Source organism: Neophocaena asiaeorientalis, unplaced genomic scaffold (genome assembly GCF_003031525.2).
Source record: "Neophocaena asiaeorientalis asiaeorientalis breed wild unplaced genomic scaffold, Neophocaena_asiaeorientalis_V1.1 scaffold171, whole genome shotgun sequence".
Classification (NCBI taxonomy): domain Eukaryota; kingdom Metazoa; phylum Chordata; class Mammalia; order Artiodactyla; family Phocoenidae; genus Neophocaena; species Neophocaena asiaeorientalis.
The window spans coordinates 12381597-12400665 of record NW_020174013.1 but is presented as its reverse complement, the minus strand read 5'-3'; positions in this window follow the sequence as shown (position 1 = coordinate 12400665).

Below are 19069 nucleotides of genomic sequence, written 5' to 3'. Positions count from 1 at the left end.
AGTTCTGCAGGAGGAATGTTAGCTATCAGGATCAAACTTCTTAACGTTAGGAAGGTAAAACATGTAAAAGCATATGCATATAAAAAGCATATGCAAGCACATTCCTACTAAACTCTATTGCCATATGTATCTACATTCCTTAATATATATATATATATATATATATATATATGAAAGTAGAAATTTACATATATATATAAAATTTTCTACTGTCCTATCTCCTTGTGGCTCTGGAGATACAAAAAAACAAAATAACACAGATCTTACGTTTTAGATGGGAGGACTTTATTAAACCACTTGGTTTGAAATAGCTACAAGATAAACCTCCTTGGGTACAAGCAATGGTCTCAAAACCATTTTTCCATAAAAATGCATATATATCCATTCCTTAGGAGAAGGCAATTCAATGTCACTCTTCCCTCTCCCCATAAAAATCATTCATTGAATAGCACCAACACAGGCATCTGCCCCCCCAAGTTAGTTTGCAGTTAACTGTCATCGCTCTGACCTCCAAGACATTGCAGGAGATGTTCTTGGCTTCTGTTTACATATTAAACAAACTAAATAAATATTAAGCACAGCATAAGAAAAACTATTCCCTTACAAACCTGGAACAAAAGAAGCTTGTATTCCACAGATTTACCATATAAAAAAAATTGTACGAGATGCTGTTGGATTTATGTATACAAGTCACTGTTGCTCTTTCCGAAGAGCTTCCAAAGTAGCAGAGAGAAAGAATGTATGTAAACCACTGTGATATAAAGCAGAACCTGCTGATATCACTTCATGTGATTAGAAGGGATAATAAATGCTATAACATTTCAAAGAAGGAAAGTTAAATATTAGGAGATTGGGAACTACAGGTTCCCAATATTTCAAGGCTAATTCACAAATATGAAATAATCTGATCAAACCTTGAGTTTTGAAGGAGCTAGACCTACTGTGCTGCATTCCAAGCAGTCACAGATTTAGATTTTAATTAATTTCTTTGGGCCTCAACTACAACTGGTGCCACACTCCAAAATTCAATTTTGACCTCGATTACCAGCCTCACTTCCTGATTCTCGCGTGCATCCTTGGCTTGCCGCACCAGCTTGATGCCCTATTTAGTCCCCTCCTTTGACCCTGGATCCTGTTTCTAATGACTTTTCGCCTTATAATACTTATCGTTGAATTACTTCTCCTTCTCACGGTCCTATTGCCTTTTGTCAGACTCATAAATATGTTGGAATGGCGTATATTTTATTTAAGTAATGCTAAATTGATTACTTTGTTGAGAAGAGAAAAAGTTGTGTAGTTGGGTAGTGAGGAAACAAGATTGAAAAATTAAGGAAAAACAGTAGAGGAGACCAAATCATATGGATTTCATTCGATAGGTCATGATTACCCCAATTTTATGTCATGCTTTCCTACAACCTATACTATATTTTTACTCATTTTTCCTTTAAATTGACTCATTTAAACATTTTTGTGTTCATCCTAAGTAACATTAGTCACATAATCATTGTTTAAGTAAAATTTTTATTCCCATTATGATAAATACATGACTATTTAAATTATTTTTCCATTTTTAACCAATGTTATGTGTTTTATTCTTTGGTAAATACAGTTATAATTAATGGGCAGCTATTAAAGCTTTAGCCAGATAATTTTAGCAAGATTAACCTTATGGTGTTATATAGAATGATTGGAGTTGGGAAAATAGAAGATTAAGGTAAACATATAGTTATGAGTTAACAAAGACCTGTATTAGAGTTTTCACTCTAATACAGAGAGAATAAAAAGAGGTGTGATAGGGAATCAGTAGGTCTTACTGGTAAGTTGAAGTGGCTGGCAAGTTTAAAGGGTTAAAATAATGCCAAATCTTGAGTCTTAATGCCTTGAAAAATGATGGTACAATCAATAAAAATGGGATTATCTGAAGAAAGCACTGGTTTGTGAGTAAAGATGATTAGTTTAGTTTTGGAGTTATTAAACAAGGGATCTGGTAGACAGAATGTTGGAAGTTAAGGACTAGGGTTCCTGACTGATGTTTACCTGGGTGTCAGTTGCCTGGTGATGCTGATTGTAACCATGGGAATGGCTGAGGTCTCTGAGGGGGAGTATGGAGAAAGAAAATAGCAGATGATTGAAGAGGGAGCCTTGAAGGAAGGCTTTTATTTATTGTGTGGAAGGAAGAACAAGAGGCAGCAATGGCGACAGTGAAGTAATGATCCATCGTGTAAGGGAAGAATCAGTGTAGTGTGTTTCTATGCACATTGAGGAAGAATACAGTATCTATAAATGGATACTATTTAGTTATATTTAGTCATGGCTACAAATAATATTATTTTGTGAAAATGTTCAGAATGCTTTTGAACAAATTGAGCATCAGGAAGGGAAAGAAAGAGATCTTGTCAGAATGTTCACACTTGCTCAAACACAGAATCTAGAAGAGTTGGTAACAGGCAGTGGGTGATAAGGATATCTGAGAGCAAGTAGCCTGATGAAGGGACTGTGGTTCAGGTAGAGAATAATGCTGAGTGGCACAGGGAAGAGCTTGGCTTCAGTCGGGGTGGACACAGGATGATGGGACTGTAATCAAGGTCGGCCACTATCTTGGGGGGAGTAGATAGAGATTCAGTTACCAATGTTAGTGAACAAGATTGAGGCTTGGTCAAAGGAACAGGCTGAGTTCCAGCTCTTAAAACTGAAAAATGAGGAAAAGACTATCAGCAAGTTTGACTTAAGACTGGCCACCTGGGATCCTGAAATAGGACTTTTTTTTTTCCACTAAAGAAATTTCCCAGAACCTAGAATGGGATTTAGAAGACAGCTAAGAATCACGTATCACATGACTTTATGTGGGGCGAGGGGCGGTGCGTGGAGCATGCTGCATAAACCGGAGGCCCCTCTGGAAATTCATTATTTAATCCTCATTACAGCTTGAAGGTGTATAGTTAGTATCAAAACCAGAATTAGAAATTGCATTTTGAAATTCTTTTTACAGGGTTTTCATGAGCATAGTGAGGTCAAGGAAAATAAGGAAGACCATTCATTAATGATGGTAACTCCTGTTGATGATCTCGGGAGAGTAGATTCATGGGAACCCAGACAGGAAACTTCACAGAAGTTCAGAGAAATGAGGGTGTAAGGGTCCCCGCCATGGGGACTAAACATGCTAATACATTAATGGATAGTGAATAAGCATTTCTAGAATGTTCTTGCAACCCACATAAAAAGGGGTTTTGGGTAATGCCAGTACTGTTTATTTAAAGTTTAAAATAGCACCGATAGAATCATTTCCAGAAAAAACACTAACTTGAACATATCCTCCCCTTCCAGGGACTCTTTGGATCTGAGTGGCCAATCTATGGTATTTTTCCCTGAGGTGTCACTGTTGTTCCATTACTAGTGTCCGTGCATAGTGTATTAATGAAGGGGCCAGAAGATAAACTGACGAAACTTAAACAGTTTCTCTGGACTTTGTTGTTTAGTGAAAGTTCTTTTCCTTCCAGGAAGAGCGTTGCCCTCCCAATCACTAGAACAAGAGCTGTGCCGTAGTGTTTTTTCTTCTTGCCTTGAGTTAATTACAGAACAAGGGGGAAGTATGCTGCCTTTTGGAGTCCCTCCCTGAGTCTTACGTAAGGTAATGTAATAAAGGAGCACATTGTACTTTTTGGACTCCTCTCTTATAAAGAACCGTGTAATGGAAAGGTCCTCAAGTCCTCCAAGATCTAGCTTGTCCTTAGTGACCCCAGAGCCCATCTGTAGAGGCCAGGCTAAACCCCCTGCTTCTAGAATACCAGCGTTCCTATCCTGATCTTTTACCAGGAATTTTGATCCCAAATTACGTATGTTAACCTGCTTAGTTCCCTCAACTCTTCTAGTTTCCACCTGTGTCACGCAACTGCTAAAAACCCATTATTGGCAAGAGGAGTTGGTGTAAAAGTTACAATTTCCTAACACCTCTAATTCTTGCACCCCTAATTAGCCACCAACTGAGCTACTTAAAAATGGTGCAAGGTGAGTTTGGACCAATTTTATGTAGAACACAAAATACAGGTATGAACTCATGTATGTTTTCTAATATAACTGGGAACAAAGAATGACAGGCAATAAGTTACTTATCTTGCCACTTTGGTGCCCTTGTGGTTGTATAGGAACTAGATTACTAACATCACTTAAAATATCGTGAATTTTGACCATGAAAACAAACTGCTTTTGAATTCTCCCATCACTGGGATATTGGTTCTGCCTTGGTGTTGAGTCAGTTAAAGACACACAGTGACAAGGAGATTTGATAGAGTGCCAAAGCCATGCTGAATTTCTTTCTTTTAATTGTATTCCATATTCCCCTTTTATGAGTATACCCATATAAAATGGTACATAATATTTAATGAATACAGGACTATAAGATCTTCTGGATTTAAATTCTAAGTATGCACATGAATGGAGTTCAATAAAATTATTTTATTGGTGCAAAAGAATGCACTCACAGATGCTTCCCTACTTTTTTGCAGTTTAATTTTTTGAACACAGAATCTGCTAAGGGAACAGAGTAATTAATGTTGCCTGTCTCACAAGCAAAGTCTACTTGCCAAATTTACAGCTAAAAATGCAGCTCCAATCAGTCTTACTGTGCCTTAACATCATGTTTTTCATCCCTGTCTCATTCTTTTCTTAATTAAATAAGATTTGTTATTTTCTGCCTCGCCATTCAAAGAGCTCACAAAACTTCGCTCGTACAAAATTCAAAGGCTTTGTACTGCTTTTGTATTGAAAAAGAATCAATTTAGTAAGAGATTATGTGCAGAGAGTAATAGTCTAATCAGAGACCTGAAGGTTTTGAAATATTGTTATATTTCTTTTTCGAGTTATTCCTCTTATCAATCTTTTTTTTCCACTTTAAACTGTGATCAGAGTAGAGAATGCCTTTGGAAGTGGCTTAAATGACAGGAGATGATCGCTGAGAAATGCAAAGGTTGATAAACAGCGTTTGTGCAGATGGATTAACTACGAAGTAAAAGTCCATTAATGCATTTTAATAATACATATTCAATTATGACTCACCTGGGCCAGACCATCTAGTCATTAAATGACGAGAGCAGCATGTGTATTTGCTCCTTTAACAGACAGCACACATACCCTCTTCAACTGCTCTATTCAAACAATACCACGTGGTCATGTGTCAAAGCTTGTTTTTAAGTCCCTCTCCTCCTCCTTATTTACTTTGGGGTCCAGGCTACCCAATCTTGTCTGACCTTCAACTTTTTGTTCTAAGAGCTCTTGCCTGAACTTAAAATTTTAATTTATTTGACCCACCGAAGCCCGTATTCAGTGCTGTGAATCAAGATTTCATTTTAAAATAGAATATCTCCTGAAGATAGAGAAGTAAAATAGATATAAATGCTCCTTGAAACCAGAAGATGTAGTCCTTTGAATGTTTTGTGAGAAAAAAACCCATTTCATGTATCATTTGCATTTAGCTAAAAGCATTTTGCTTAAATGCCTGAAAGTATCTAGGGTGAAATCAGTATGCAAATCTTCTCAGAAACACTAGTTATATAAAACTAGCAGTGAAATGAATTGTCCTCTAGCTGTTCGATCCGTTGGGTCAGTTGAGCACACTCAGTGTAGTACGTAGAGGTATAGCCATCATGCTTCATCTGACAAGTGGTGTATTCAACAAAGAGAACTGGTGCGTGAGCTTAGAGGTGGGTATGACCTTGCATGGTCTGGCAGCTGGATCAGACCTTCACTCTAAGTGTTGTATAGTCATGAGTTGCATCACAGGCGTCTCTAAGAGGTACTAATGCAGAGGAGAAGTTGACACCTAGTGAATTTCTTTGTCTATTGCTTTGAATTTCCGCAAGCTTATTACTTAGTAGAATACCCTTCCTTTGTTCTGTTTTTGGTGGAGGAAGGATGAAAAGTACTCCTTTCTGTAACTTAATAATTGTAGGGAATGGAGACATAGCATCTGCTTCTACCTTGGGCCTTTGTGAAAAACACTGTGTGTGCCATTCCTTTTACTATTCAAAACCAGCTTAGGTATTTCTTCCTGACTCTTCCATTCCTTTATTACTCATTACTTCCTCCCTACACTTGTTTAGTGTCTGGTATCTTTGCTCTTTTCCTTTGTGGTGTGCCTGTTCCTTGGCCCCAAAGACAGATTTGGTGTCCCTGGGTTTACACTTGAATTCTCTGCTGAATGAATTTTATACTCGCCTTTTGCTTCAAGCAGTTCAACATTCCTGCCCCAAGAGCTAACCCCTCTTTAAAACTGCTTAGCTAGAACTCCAACTGAGACATTCCAGCCTTCCTTTAATGTAGGGGTCGGCAAACTATAGCCTTTGGTCCAAAAGTGGGCCACAGCCTGTTACTGTAAATAAAGATTTTATTGGAACATAGCCATGCCCGTCCGTTTACATGTTGTCTCTGCCTAATATTATACTATAATGGCAGAACTGAGTAGCGGCAACAGACCAAACGGTCCATAAAACTTCTTTACAAAAAAAGCGTGCCAACCCCCGTTCTATAGAGTTTGGACAGGAAGGCAAAGGACTGAATTTTTTCCCCCTCAGTCCAGGTAGTTGTGTCATGTTTCCTCTTGTATATTGGAGGCCATTCCCAGGCCAGAAATGAACTCTAAGTTTTCTTAAAATAATTATTAGATAATGCATATAGTTCTCTAGGTCATAATTGTATTCCCCTTGTCTGGTACTTACATATATTGTGCTTCTTTTTTTTCCAAGAGAAATATTAGTTATTATTTTTAGCATCAAGTATAAGAATTCCCCAGGGCAGTGGTTCCTAGGTCACCTGGGGTACTTTTTGAAACTCTCGTTTCTGGTCTCTTCCCACCGCCACCCGCAAGCCCCACTCTCGCACTACCCCCGCCCCATCTCCCACCAAAGGATCTGAAGGATCTGGAGTAGGACCTGAGTCTTTGTTTCTTTGTTCTGATCTTTTTTAAAATTTATTTTTACTGAAGTATAGGTGAATTACAAGTTTATGTAATTACTGCTGTACAGCAAAGTGATTCAGGTATACATATATACATTCTTTTTTTTTTTTTTTTTTTTTTGGTACGCGGGCCTCTCACTGCTGTGGCCTCTCCCGTTGCGGAGCACAGGCTCCGGACGCGCAGGCTCAGCAGCCATGGCTCGCGGGCCCAGCCGCTCTGCGGCATGTGGGATCTTCCCGGACCGGGGCACGAACCTGTGTCCCCTGCATCGGCAGGCGGACTCTCAACCACTGTGCCACCAGGGACGCCCCATATATACATTCTTTTTTCATATTCTTTTCCATTATGGTTTATCACAGGATACTGAATATAGTTCCCTGTGCTCTACAGTAGGACCTTGTTTATCCATTGTATATATACCAGTTTGCATCTGCTAATCCCAAACTCCCAATCCAACCCTTTCCCAGCCCCCTCCCCCTTGGCAAACACCAGTCTGTTTTCCTTGTCCTTGATTCTGTTTCACAGATAGGTTCATTTGTGTTATATTTCAGACTCCACATATAAGTGATATCATATGTAATTTGTCTTGCTCTTTCTGACTTACTTCACTTAGTATGATAATCTCTAGTTGTATCCATGTTGCTGCAAATGGCATTATTTCATTGTTTTTATGGTTGGGTAGTATTCTATTGTATATGTGTACCACATCTTCTTTACGTACTTATCTGTCGATGGACATTTAGGTTGTTTCCATGTCTTGGCTATCGTGAATAGTGCTGCTATGAACATAGGGGCATGTTTCTTTTTGAATTATAGTTTTGTCTGGATATATGCCCAGGAGTGGGATTGCTGGATCATATGGTAGTTCTATTTTCAGTTTTCTGGGGAATCTCCATACTGTTTTCCACAGTGGCTGCACCAAATCACATTCCCACCAACAGTGTAGAAGAGCTCCCTTTTCTCCACATCCTCTCCAGCATTTGTTATTTGTAGACGTTTTAATGATGGCCGTTGTGACCAGTGTGAGGTGGTATGTCATTATAGTTTTGATTTTCATTTCTCTAATAATTAGCGATGTTGAGTATCTTTTCCTGTGCCTATTGGCATCTGTATTACTTCTTTGGAGAGATGTCTCTTTAGGTCTTCTGCTCATTTTTCGATTGGGCTGTTTGTTTTCTGTTGTCGAGTTGTATGACCTGTTAGTATATTTTGGAAATTAAGCCCTATCAGTCGCATCGTTTGCAAATATTTTCTCCCATTCTCTAGGTTGTCTTTTCATTTGTTTATTGTTTCCTTTGCTGTGTAAAAGCTTATAAGTTTGATTAGGTCCCGTTTGTTTATTTTTGTTTTAATTTCTATTGCCTTGGGAGACCCACCTAAGAAAACATTTGTATGATTTATGTCAGAGAATGTTTTGCCTATGTTTTCTTCTAGGAGTTTTATGGTGTCATGCCTTATGTTTAAGTCTTTAAGCCGCTTTGAGTTTATTTTGGTGTATGGTGAGAAGGTGTGTTCTAACTTCATTGATTTACATGTGTCTGTCCAACTTTCCCAGCACCACTTGCTGAAGAGACTGTCTTTTTCCCATTGTATCAATATACTCGCCTCCTTTGTCTAAGATTAATTGTAGTGTGTGGGTTTACTTCTGGGCTGTCTATTCTGTTCCATTGATTCATATGTCTTTTTTTTTTTTTTGCACCAATACAACAATATTTTGATTACTTTAGCTTTGTAGTATTGTCTGAAGTCTGGGATGGTTATGCCTCCTGTTTTGTGCTTTTTCTTCAGGATTGCTTTGGCAATTCTGGGTCTCTTATGGTTCCTTATGAATTTTAGGATTATTTGTTCTACTTCTGTGAAAGAGGTCATGGGTAATTCGATAGGGATCACATTAAATCTGTAGATTGCTTTGGGTTGTGTGGCCATTTTAACAATGTTAAGTCTTCCAATCCAAGAGCATGGGATATCTTTCCATTTCTTTGAAACATCTTCAGTTTCCTTTATTAATGTTTTATAGTTCTCAGCATATAAGTCTTTCACCTCCTTCGTTAGGTTTATTCCTAAGTATATTATTTTTGGAATTGCAATTTTAAAAGATTTTTTTTTTAACATTCCCTTTCTGATATTTCATTGTTGGTGAAAAGAAAGGCAACTGATTTCTGTATGTTAACCTTGTATCCTGCTACCTTGCTGAATTCATTTATCAGTTCTAGCAGTTTCTGTGTGGAGTCTGTAGGGTTTTCTACATATAGTATCATCTGCATATGATGACAGTTTTACCTCTTCCCTTACAATTTGGATACCTCATATTTCTTTTTCTTGTCTGATTGCTGTGGCTAGAACTTCCAATACTATGTTGAAGAGAAGTGGTAAAAGTGGGCATCCTTGTCTTGTTCTAGATTTTAGTGGGAAGGTTTTCACCTTTTCACCATTTACTATTATATTAGCTGTGGGTTTGTCATATATAGCTTTTACTATTTTGAAATATGTTCCCTATATACCAACTTCGGTAAGAGTTTTTATCATGAATGGATATTGAATTTTGTCAAATGCTTTTTCTAAATCTTTTGAGATGATCATATGGTTTGGTCTTTTCTTTTGTTTATGTGGTGTATCATATTGATTGATCTGCATATGTTGAACCATCCTTGTGAACTTGGGATAAATCCCACTTGGTCACGGTGTATGATTTTTTTGTTTTTTTTCTAATTAAGTTGTTGGGTTTTTTTTTCACACACACACACTGTATTTTATTTTTACAAGAGATAAATAAACTGACACCAAGCATTGTAAATGGATGACCACAACAAAAGCAACAATGATTGCAATTAACAAACATGAAACACACTCATACTATATCATAATATTGACATTCACTCCAGTAATCCTCCACTGTAACAGCTCCTTTACTTTGCAGTGAAAATTGGTTTGTATATTTTTTGCCTCTGAGTCCTTGTGGGATTTCTCTTTTTCCAAACAGAAAGTCACAAAAATTATAATCATCCTTATCAGTTCACTCAGTCCCATGTAATTAATATTTTTTTCATCTTGATCTTTTGTTAGCACTTTTATGAATTCATCAGTTTTCCATTAGAGTTCTGAAAATGATTAGTCACTCAGTTCAGCAGTATTATAACTGATTCATTTTGTTGTAAAGCAGAAACTAACACACCATTGTAAAGCAATTATACTCCAATAAAGATGTTAAAAAAATTAAAAATAAAGTAATAACTAGCAATATGACTTATAACATTATACCAGAGCATATAACATTTTTGGAAATTTCATGTAATGTCTGAAGCATTTATATTAACATGTTTCCATATAAATAACCCAAAGAAAGTTTAGTATTCGTTGGTTTTTTGTTTGTTTGTTTGTTTTATTATACTGCAGGTTCTAATTAGTCATCAGTTTTATACACATCAGTGTATACATGTCAATCCCAATCGCCCAATTCAGCACACCACCATCCCCACTCCACTGCGGTTTTCACCCCTTGGTGTCCATACGTTTGTTCTCTACATATGTTTCTCAACTTCTGCCCTGCAAACCGGTTCATCGGTACCATTTTTCTAGGTTCCACATACATGCATTAATATACGATATTTGTTTTTCTCCTTCTGACTTGCTTCACTCTGTATGACAGTCTCTAGATGCATCCACGTCTCTACAAATGACTCAATTTCGTTCATTTTTATGGCTGAGTAATATTCCATTGTATATATGTACCCCTTCTTCTTTATCCATTAGTCTGTCGATGGGCATTTAGGTTGCTTCCATGACCTGGTTATTGTAAATAGTGCTGCAATGAACATTGGGGTGCATGTGTCTTTTTGAATTATGGTTTTCTCTGGGTATATGCCGAGTAATGGGATTGCTGGATCATATGGTATAATTCTATTTTTAGTTTTTTAAGGAACCTCCATACTGTTCTCCATAGTGACTGTATCAATTTACATTCCCACCAACAGTGCAAGAGGGTTCCCATTTCTCCACACCCTCTCCAGCATTTGTTGTTTGTAGACTTTCTGATGATGCCCATTCTAACTGGTGTGAGGTGATACCTCATTGTAGTTTTGATTTGCATTTCTCTAATAATTAGTGATGTTGAGCAGCTTTTCATGTGCTTCTTGGCCATCTATATGTGTTCTTTGGAGAAATGTCTATTTAGGTCTTCTGCCCATTTTTGGATTGGGTTGTTTGTTTTTCTTTAGTATTGAGCTGCATGAGCTGTTTATATATTTTGGAGATTAATCCTTTGTCCATTTGCAAATATGTTCTCACATTCTGAGGGTTGTCTTTTCATCTTGTTTATGGTTTCATTTGCCGTGTAAAAGTTTTTAAGTTTCATTAGGTCCCATTTGTTTATTTTTGTTTTTACTTCCATTACTCTAGGAGGTGGATCAGAAAAGATCTTGCTGTGATTTATGTCAAAGAGTGTTCTTCCTATGCTTTACTCTAAGAGTTTTATACTGTCTGTTCTTACATTTAGGTCTCTAATCCATTTTGAGTTTATTTTTGTGTATGGTGTTAGGGAGTGTTCTAATTTCATTCCTTTACATGGAGCTGTCCAGTTTTCCCAGCACCACTTATTGAAGAGACTGTCTTTTCTTCATTGTATATCTTTGTCTCCTTTGTCATAGATTAGCTGACCATAGGTTCGTGGGTTTATCTCTGTGCTTTCTGTCTTGTTCCATTGAGCTATGTTTCTGTTTTTGTGCCAGTACCATACTGTCTTGATTACTGTAGCTTTGTAGTATAGTCTGAAGTCAGGGAGTCTGATTCCTCCAGCTGCGTTTTTTTCCCCTCAAGACTGATTTGGCTATTTGGGGCCTTTTGTTTCTCCATACAAATTTTAAGATTTTTGTTCTACTTCTGTGAACAGTGCCATTGGTAATTTGATATGGATTGCATTGAATCTGCAGATTGTTTTGGGTGGTATAGTCATTTTCACAATATTGATTCTTCCAATCCAGGAACATGGTATATCTCTGGATCTGTTGGTATCATCTTCAATTTCTTTCATCAGTGTCTTATAGTTTTCTGCATACAGGTCTTTTGTCTCCCTAGGTACTTTTATTCCTAGGTATTTTATTCTTTTTGTTGCAGTGGTAAATATGAGTGTTTCCTTAATTTCTCTTTCAGATTTTTCATCATTAGTGTATAGGAATGCAAGAGAATTCTGTGCATTAATTTTGTATCCTGCAACTTTTCCAAATTCATTGATTAGCTCTAGTAGTCTTCTGGTGGCGTGTTTAGGATTCTCTATGTATAGTATCATGTCATCTGCAAACAGTGACAGTTTTACTTCTTCTTTTTCAATTTGTATTCCTTTTGTTTCTTTTTCTTCTCTGATTGCCGTGGCTAGGACTTCCCAAACTATGTTGAATAATAGTGGTGACAGTGGGTATCCTTGTTTCGTTCCTGATCTTATAGGAAATGCTTTCAGTTACTCACCATTGAGAACAATGCTGGCTGTGGGTTTGTTGCATATGGCCTTTATTATGTTGAGGTAGGTTCCCTCTATACCCACTTTCTGGAGAGTTTTTCTCATAAATGGGTGTTGAATTTTGTCAAAAGCTTTCTCTGCATCTATTGAGATGAACATATGGTTTTTATTCTTCCGTTTGTTAATATGGTGTATCACATTGATTGATTTGCGTATATTGAAGAATCCTTGCATCCCTGGGATAAATCCCACTTGGTCATGGTGTATGATCCTTTTAATGTGTTGTTGGATTCTGTTTGCTAGTATTTTTTTGAGGATTTTTGTATCTATATTCATCAGTGATACTGGTCTGTAATTTTCCTTTTTTATAGTATTTTTGTCTGTTTTTGGTATCAGGGTGATGGTGGCCTCATAGAATGAGTTTGGGAGTGTTCTGCAGATTTTTGGAAGAGTTTGAGAAGGATGGGTGTTAGCTCTTCTCTAAATGTTTGATAGAATTCACCTGTGAAGCCTTCTGATCCTGGACTTTTGTTTGTTGGAATATTTTTAATCACAGTTTCAATTTCATTACTTGTGATTGGTCTGTTCATATTTTCTGTTTCTTCCTGGTTCAGTCTTGTAAGGTTTGAATTTGTCCATTTCTACCAGGTTGTCCATTTTATAGGCCTAGAGTTGCTTGTAGTAGTCTCTTAGGATGCTTTGAATTTCTACGGTGTCTATTGTAGCTTCTCCTTTTTCGTTTCTAATTTTATTGATTTGAGTCCTCTCCCTCTTTTTCTTGATGAGTCTGGCTAATGGTTTATCAATTTTGTTTATCTTCTCAAAGAATCAGCTTTTAGTTTTATTGAACTTTGCTATTGTTTCTATTTCATATATTTCTGCTCTGATCTTTATGATTTCTTTCTTTCTGCTAACTGTGTGTTTATTTTGTTTGTTTGTTTGTTTTGTTCTTTTTTTGCGGTGCGCGGGCCTGTCACTATTGTGGCCTCTCCCATTGCGGAGCACAGGCTCTGGACGCGCAGGCTCAGCGGCCATGGCTCACGGGCCCAGCTGCTCTGCGGCACGTGGGATCTTCCCGGACCAGGGCACGAACCCGCGTCCCCTGCACCAGCAGGCGGACTCTCAACCACTGCGCCACCAGGGAGGCCCTAACTGTGGATTTCTTTTGTTCTTCTTTCTCTAGTTCCTTTAGGTGTAAGGTTACATTTTTATTTGAGATTTTTCTTGTTACTTGAGGTAGGCTTGTATAGCTATAAACTTCCCTCTTAGAACTGCTTTTGCTGCATCCTATACGTTTTGGATCGTCATGTTTTCATTGTCTCTAGGTATTTTTTTGTTTCCTCTTTGATTTCTTCAGTGATCTCTTGGTTATTTAGTAATGTATTGTTTAGCCTTTATGTTTTTGTGTTGTTTACGTTTTTTTCCCTGTAATTGATTCCTAATCTCATAGCATTGTGGTCAGAAAAGATGCTTGATATGATTTCAATTTTCTTAAATTTACTGAGGCTTGATTTGTGACCCAACATGTGATCTCTCCTGGAGAATGTTCAATGCACACTTGAGAAGAAAGTGTAATCTGCTGTTTTTGGAAGGAATGTCCTCTAAATATCAGTTAAATCTATCTGGTCTATTGTGTCATTTAAAGCTTCTGTTTCCTTATTTATTTTCATGTTGGATGATCTGTCCATTGGTGTAAGTGAGGTGTTAAAGTCCCCCACTGTTATTGTGTTACTGTCAGTATCCTCGATTATAGCTGTTAGCAGTTGCCTTATGTATTGAGGTGCTCCTATGTTGCGTGCATATATATTTATAATTGTTATACTTTCTTCTTGATCTGTTGACCATTATGTAGTGTCCTTCCTTGTCTCTTGTAACAGTCTTTATTTTAAAGTCCATTTTATCTGATATGAGTATAGCTACTACAGCTTTCTTTTGATATCTTTTTGCATGGAATATCTTTTTCCATCCCCTCACTTTCAGTCTGTATGTGTCCCTAGGTCTGAAGTGGGTCTCTTGTAGACAGCATATATATGGGTCTTGTTTTTGTATCCATCCAGGAAGCCTGTATCTTTTGGTTGGAGCATTTAATCCATTCACATTTAAGGTGATTATCAATATGTATTTTCCTATGACCATTTTCTTAATTGTTTTGGGTTTGTTTTTGTAGGTCCTTTTCTTCTCTTGTGTTTCCCACTTAGAGAAGTTCCTTTAGCATTTGTTGTAGAGCTAGTTTGGTGGTGCTAAATTCTCTTAGCTTTTGCTTGTCTGTAAAGCTTTTGATTTCTCCATCAAATCTGAATGAGATCCTTTCCGGGTAGAGTAATCTTGGTTGTAGGTTCTTCCCTTTCATCACTTTAAGTATATCATGCCACTCCCTTCTGGCTTATAGGATTTCTGCTGAGAAATCAGCTGTTAACCTTATGGGAGTTCCCTTGTATGCTATTTGTCGTTTTTCCCTTGCTGCTTTCAATAATTTTTCTTTGTCTTTAATTTTTGCCAGTTTGATTACTGTGTGTCTACGCGTGTTTCTTCTTGGGTTTATCCTGTATGGGACTCGGTGTGCTTCCTGGACTTGGGTGGGTATTTCCTTTCCCATGTTAGGGAAGTTTTCTACTATAATCTCTTCAAATATTTTCTCGGGTCCTTTCTCTCTCTCTTCTCCTTCTGGGACCCCTGTAATGCAAATGTTGGTGTGTTTAATGTTTTCCCAGAGGTCTCTTAGGCTGTCTTCATTTCTTTTCATTCTTTTTTCTTTATTCTGTTCTGCAGCAGTGAATTCCACCATTCTGTCTTCCTGGTCACTTATCCGTTCTGCTGCAGTTATTCTGCTGTTGATTCCTTCTAGTGTAGTTTTTATTTCAGTTATTGTATTGTTCATCTCTGTTTGTTTGTTCTTTAATTCTTGTAGGTCTTCGTTAAACATTTCTTGCTTCTTCTAGATCTTTGCCTCCATTCTTTATTGAGGTCCTGGGTCATCTTCCCTATCATTATTCTGAATTCTTTTTCTTGAAGGTTGCCTATCTCCACTTCATTTAGTTGTTTTTCTGGGGTTTTATCTTGTTCCTTCATCTGGTATATAGCCCTCTGCCTTTTTATCTTGTCCGTCTTTCTGTGAATGTGGTTTTTGTTCCACAGGCTGCAGGATTGTAGTTCTTCTTGCTTCTGCTCTCTGCCCTCTGATGGTTGAGGCTATCTAATATGCTTGATGGGAGGGACTGGTGGTGGGTAGAGCTGACTGTTGCTCTGGTGGGCAGAGCTCAGTAAAACTTTAATCCACTTGACTGTTGATGGGTGGGACTGAGTTCCCATCCTGTTGCTTGTTTGGCCTGAAGCAACCCAACACTGGAGCCTCCCTCAGGTCTTTGGTGGGGTTCATGACAGACTCTGGGAGGGCTCACACCAAGGAGTACTTCCCAGAACTTCTGCTACCAGTGTCCTTGTCCCCAAGGTGAGCCACAGCCACCCCCTGCCTCTGCAGGAGACCCTCCAACACTAGCAGGTAGGTCTGGTTCCGTCTCCCCTGGGGTCACTGCTCCTTCCTCTGGGTCCTGATGTGCACACTGCTTTGTGTGTGCCCTCCAGTAGTGGTGTCTCTGTTTCCCCCAGTCCTATCGAAATCCTGCAACCAATTCCCACTAGGCTTCAAAGTCTGATTCTGTCGGAATTCCTCCTCCCATTGCCGCACCCCCAGGTTGGAAAGCCTGACATGGGGCTCAGAACCTTCACTGCAGTGGGTGGACTTCTGTGGTATAAGTGTTCTCCAGTCTGTGAGTCACCCACCCAGCAGTTATGGGATTTGAGTTTACTGCGATTGTGCCCCTCCTACCATCTCATGGAGGCTTCTCCTTTGTCTTTGGATGTTGGGTATCTTTTTTGGTGAATTCCAGTGTCTTCCTGTCAATGATTGTCCAGCAGCTAGTTGTGATTCTGGTGTTCTCGCAAGAGGGAGTGAGAGCACGTCCTTATAGTCCGCCATCTTGGTTCCTCCTCCTAACCTCATGGTGTATGATTTTTATGTATTGTTGGATTCAGTTTGCTAATGTTTTGTTGATAATTTTGGCATCTATATTCATTAAAGATATTGGCCTGTAATTTTTTTTGGTGGTTTCTTTGTCTGGTTTTGGTATCAGGGTGTTGGTGGCTTCATAGAATGTCTTTGGGAGTGTTCCCTCCTCTTCAACTTTTTGGAAGAATTTGAGAAGGATTGGTATATGTTCTTCTTTGTATGTTTGGTAGAATTCGGCTGTGAAGCCACCTGGTGTTGGACGTTTGTTTGTAGGGAGAATTGAAATCACAGATTGTATTTCAGTTCTTCAGTTCTTGTGATCAGTCTTTTCAAATGATCTATTTCTTCTGGATTCAGTTTTGGTGGGCTGTTATGTTTGTAGAAACTTGTCCATTTCTTCTAGGTTGTCAAATTTGTTGGCATATAATTATTCATAGTATTCCCTTACGGTTTTTTATATTTGTGCCATATCAGTTGTTATGCCTCTTTTTCATTTCTTGTTGGTTTTTTGTGTGTGTGTGTGTGTGTGTTCTTTCTCTTTTCTTCTTGGTGAGCCTGGCCAGAGGTTTGTCAGTCTTGTTTATCCTTTCAAAGATCCAGCTCTTGCTTTTATTGACTTTTTCTATTATTTTTTTCCTCTATTTATTTCCTCTCTTTATTTCCTTCCTTCTTCTGACTTTAGGTTTTGTTTAGTTCTTTTTCTAATTCTTTTAAGTGGTAGGTTAGGTTGTTTATTTGAGATTTTTCTTATTTTTTGAGTAAAGCTTGTATTGCTATGAACTTCCCTCTAATAACTGCTTTTGCAGCCCATAGATTTTGTATGGTTGTGTTTTCATTGTCATTTATCTGAAGGTATTTTTAAATTTCCTCTTTGATTTCATCGTTGACCCATTGGTTTTTCAGTAGCATGTTGTTTAGTCTCCATGTAATGTTTTTTTTTTTTTTAATCATTTCTTTTTCTGTGGTTAATTTCTAGTTTCATGCTGTTGTGGTCAGAAAAGATGCTTGAGATAATATCTGTACTCTTGAAATCCCTGAGCTTTGTCTTGTGCCCTTGTATATGGGCAATCCTAGAGAATGTTCCATGTGCACTTGAAAAGAATGTGTATTCTGTTTTTTTTGGATATAGTGTCCTCAAAATATCAATTAAGTCTAACTGTTCTATTGTATCATTTAGTATCTCTGTTGCCTTATTGCTTCTCTGTCTGGAAGATCTACTGATGTGAGTGGGGTGTTAATGTCTCCTACTATTATTGTATGCCTGTCAGTTTCTCCCTTTATGTTCATTAGTATTTCTTTTATGTATTTGGGTTCTCCTCTATTAGGTGCATATATGTTTATGAATGTAAAATCCTCTTCTTATATTGATCCTTTTATCATTAATTTTGTCCTTCTATAGCTTTCTTTATGCCCTTTGTTTTAAAGTTTATTTTGTCTGATGTGAGTATTGAGACACCTGCTTTCTTGTCATTTCTGTTTGCATGAAATATCTTTTTCCATCCCCTCACTTTCAGTCTATGTGTATCCTTTGCCCTAAAGTGGGTCTCTTTTAGGCAGCATATCATAGGCTCTTATTTTTTTAATCCAATCTGCCACTCTGTCTTTTAATTAGAGTATTTAGTCCATTTACATTTAAGGTAATTATTGATAAGATATATATTTGTTGCCATGTTAAACCTTGTCTTCCCATTGATTTTATATTTCTTCTTTGTTCCTTTTACTTTTTGTTTTTCCTTTAGTGGCTTGGCTATTTTCTTTTCTATCAATATTATACTTATTTTCTTTCTGGTTTGTTTTTGATTTGTGGTTACTCTGTTTTTCAAGTATGTTAACCCCTTCCTATAAGTACTTGCCTTAGACTTTTAGTCATATAGGCTCAAACACATTCTAGGGAAAAAAAATCTACATTTTCTTACTCTCCTCCCCCTCATTTTATGATTTTGATGTCCTCTTTTACATCTTCATGTTCATCCTTTTTCTGTTCATTGTGGTTATCATCACCTTCTCCAAAAATTTTTTGATTTTTAAAAAAAATCTGTGTACTGGCTTATTTAAGTGACTTATTTTCCAATTGTGATTTTGTCCTTCCTATAGATTCTTACTTCTTTTCTATTTAGGGAAGACCTTTCAATCTTTCCTTTAGGATAGGTTTAGTATTGCTGTATTCTTTTAGTTTTTGCTGTTCTGAGAAATTCTTTATCTCTTCTTCTTTTTTAAATGATGATCTTGCTGGGTAGAGTATCCTAGTTTGCAGATTTTTCCCTTTCAGGACTTTGAATATATCTTGCCACTCCCTTCTGGCCTGCAACATTTCTTTAGAGAAATCAGCTGATAGCCTTATGGGGGTTCCCTTGTAATTAACCCTTTGTTTTTCTCTTGCTGCCTTTAGAATCCTCTCTTTAACTTTTGCCATTTTTATTATATCTTGGTGTAGGTCTGTTTGGAACCCTCTGTGCTTCCTGTACCTAGATATCTGTTTCCTTCTTTAGGTTTGGGAAGTTTTCAGCCATAATTTCTTCAAATGCATCTTTTGATCTCCTTTTTTCTTTCTTCCCCTTCTGGAATCTATTATATGTAGGTTGGCACGCTTTATATTATCCAATAGGTCTCTTATATATTGCTTTTTTTTTTTTTTTTTTGGTTTTTTTTCCCCCCTCCTTATTAG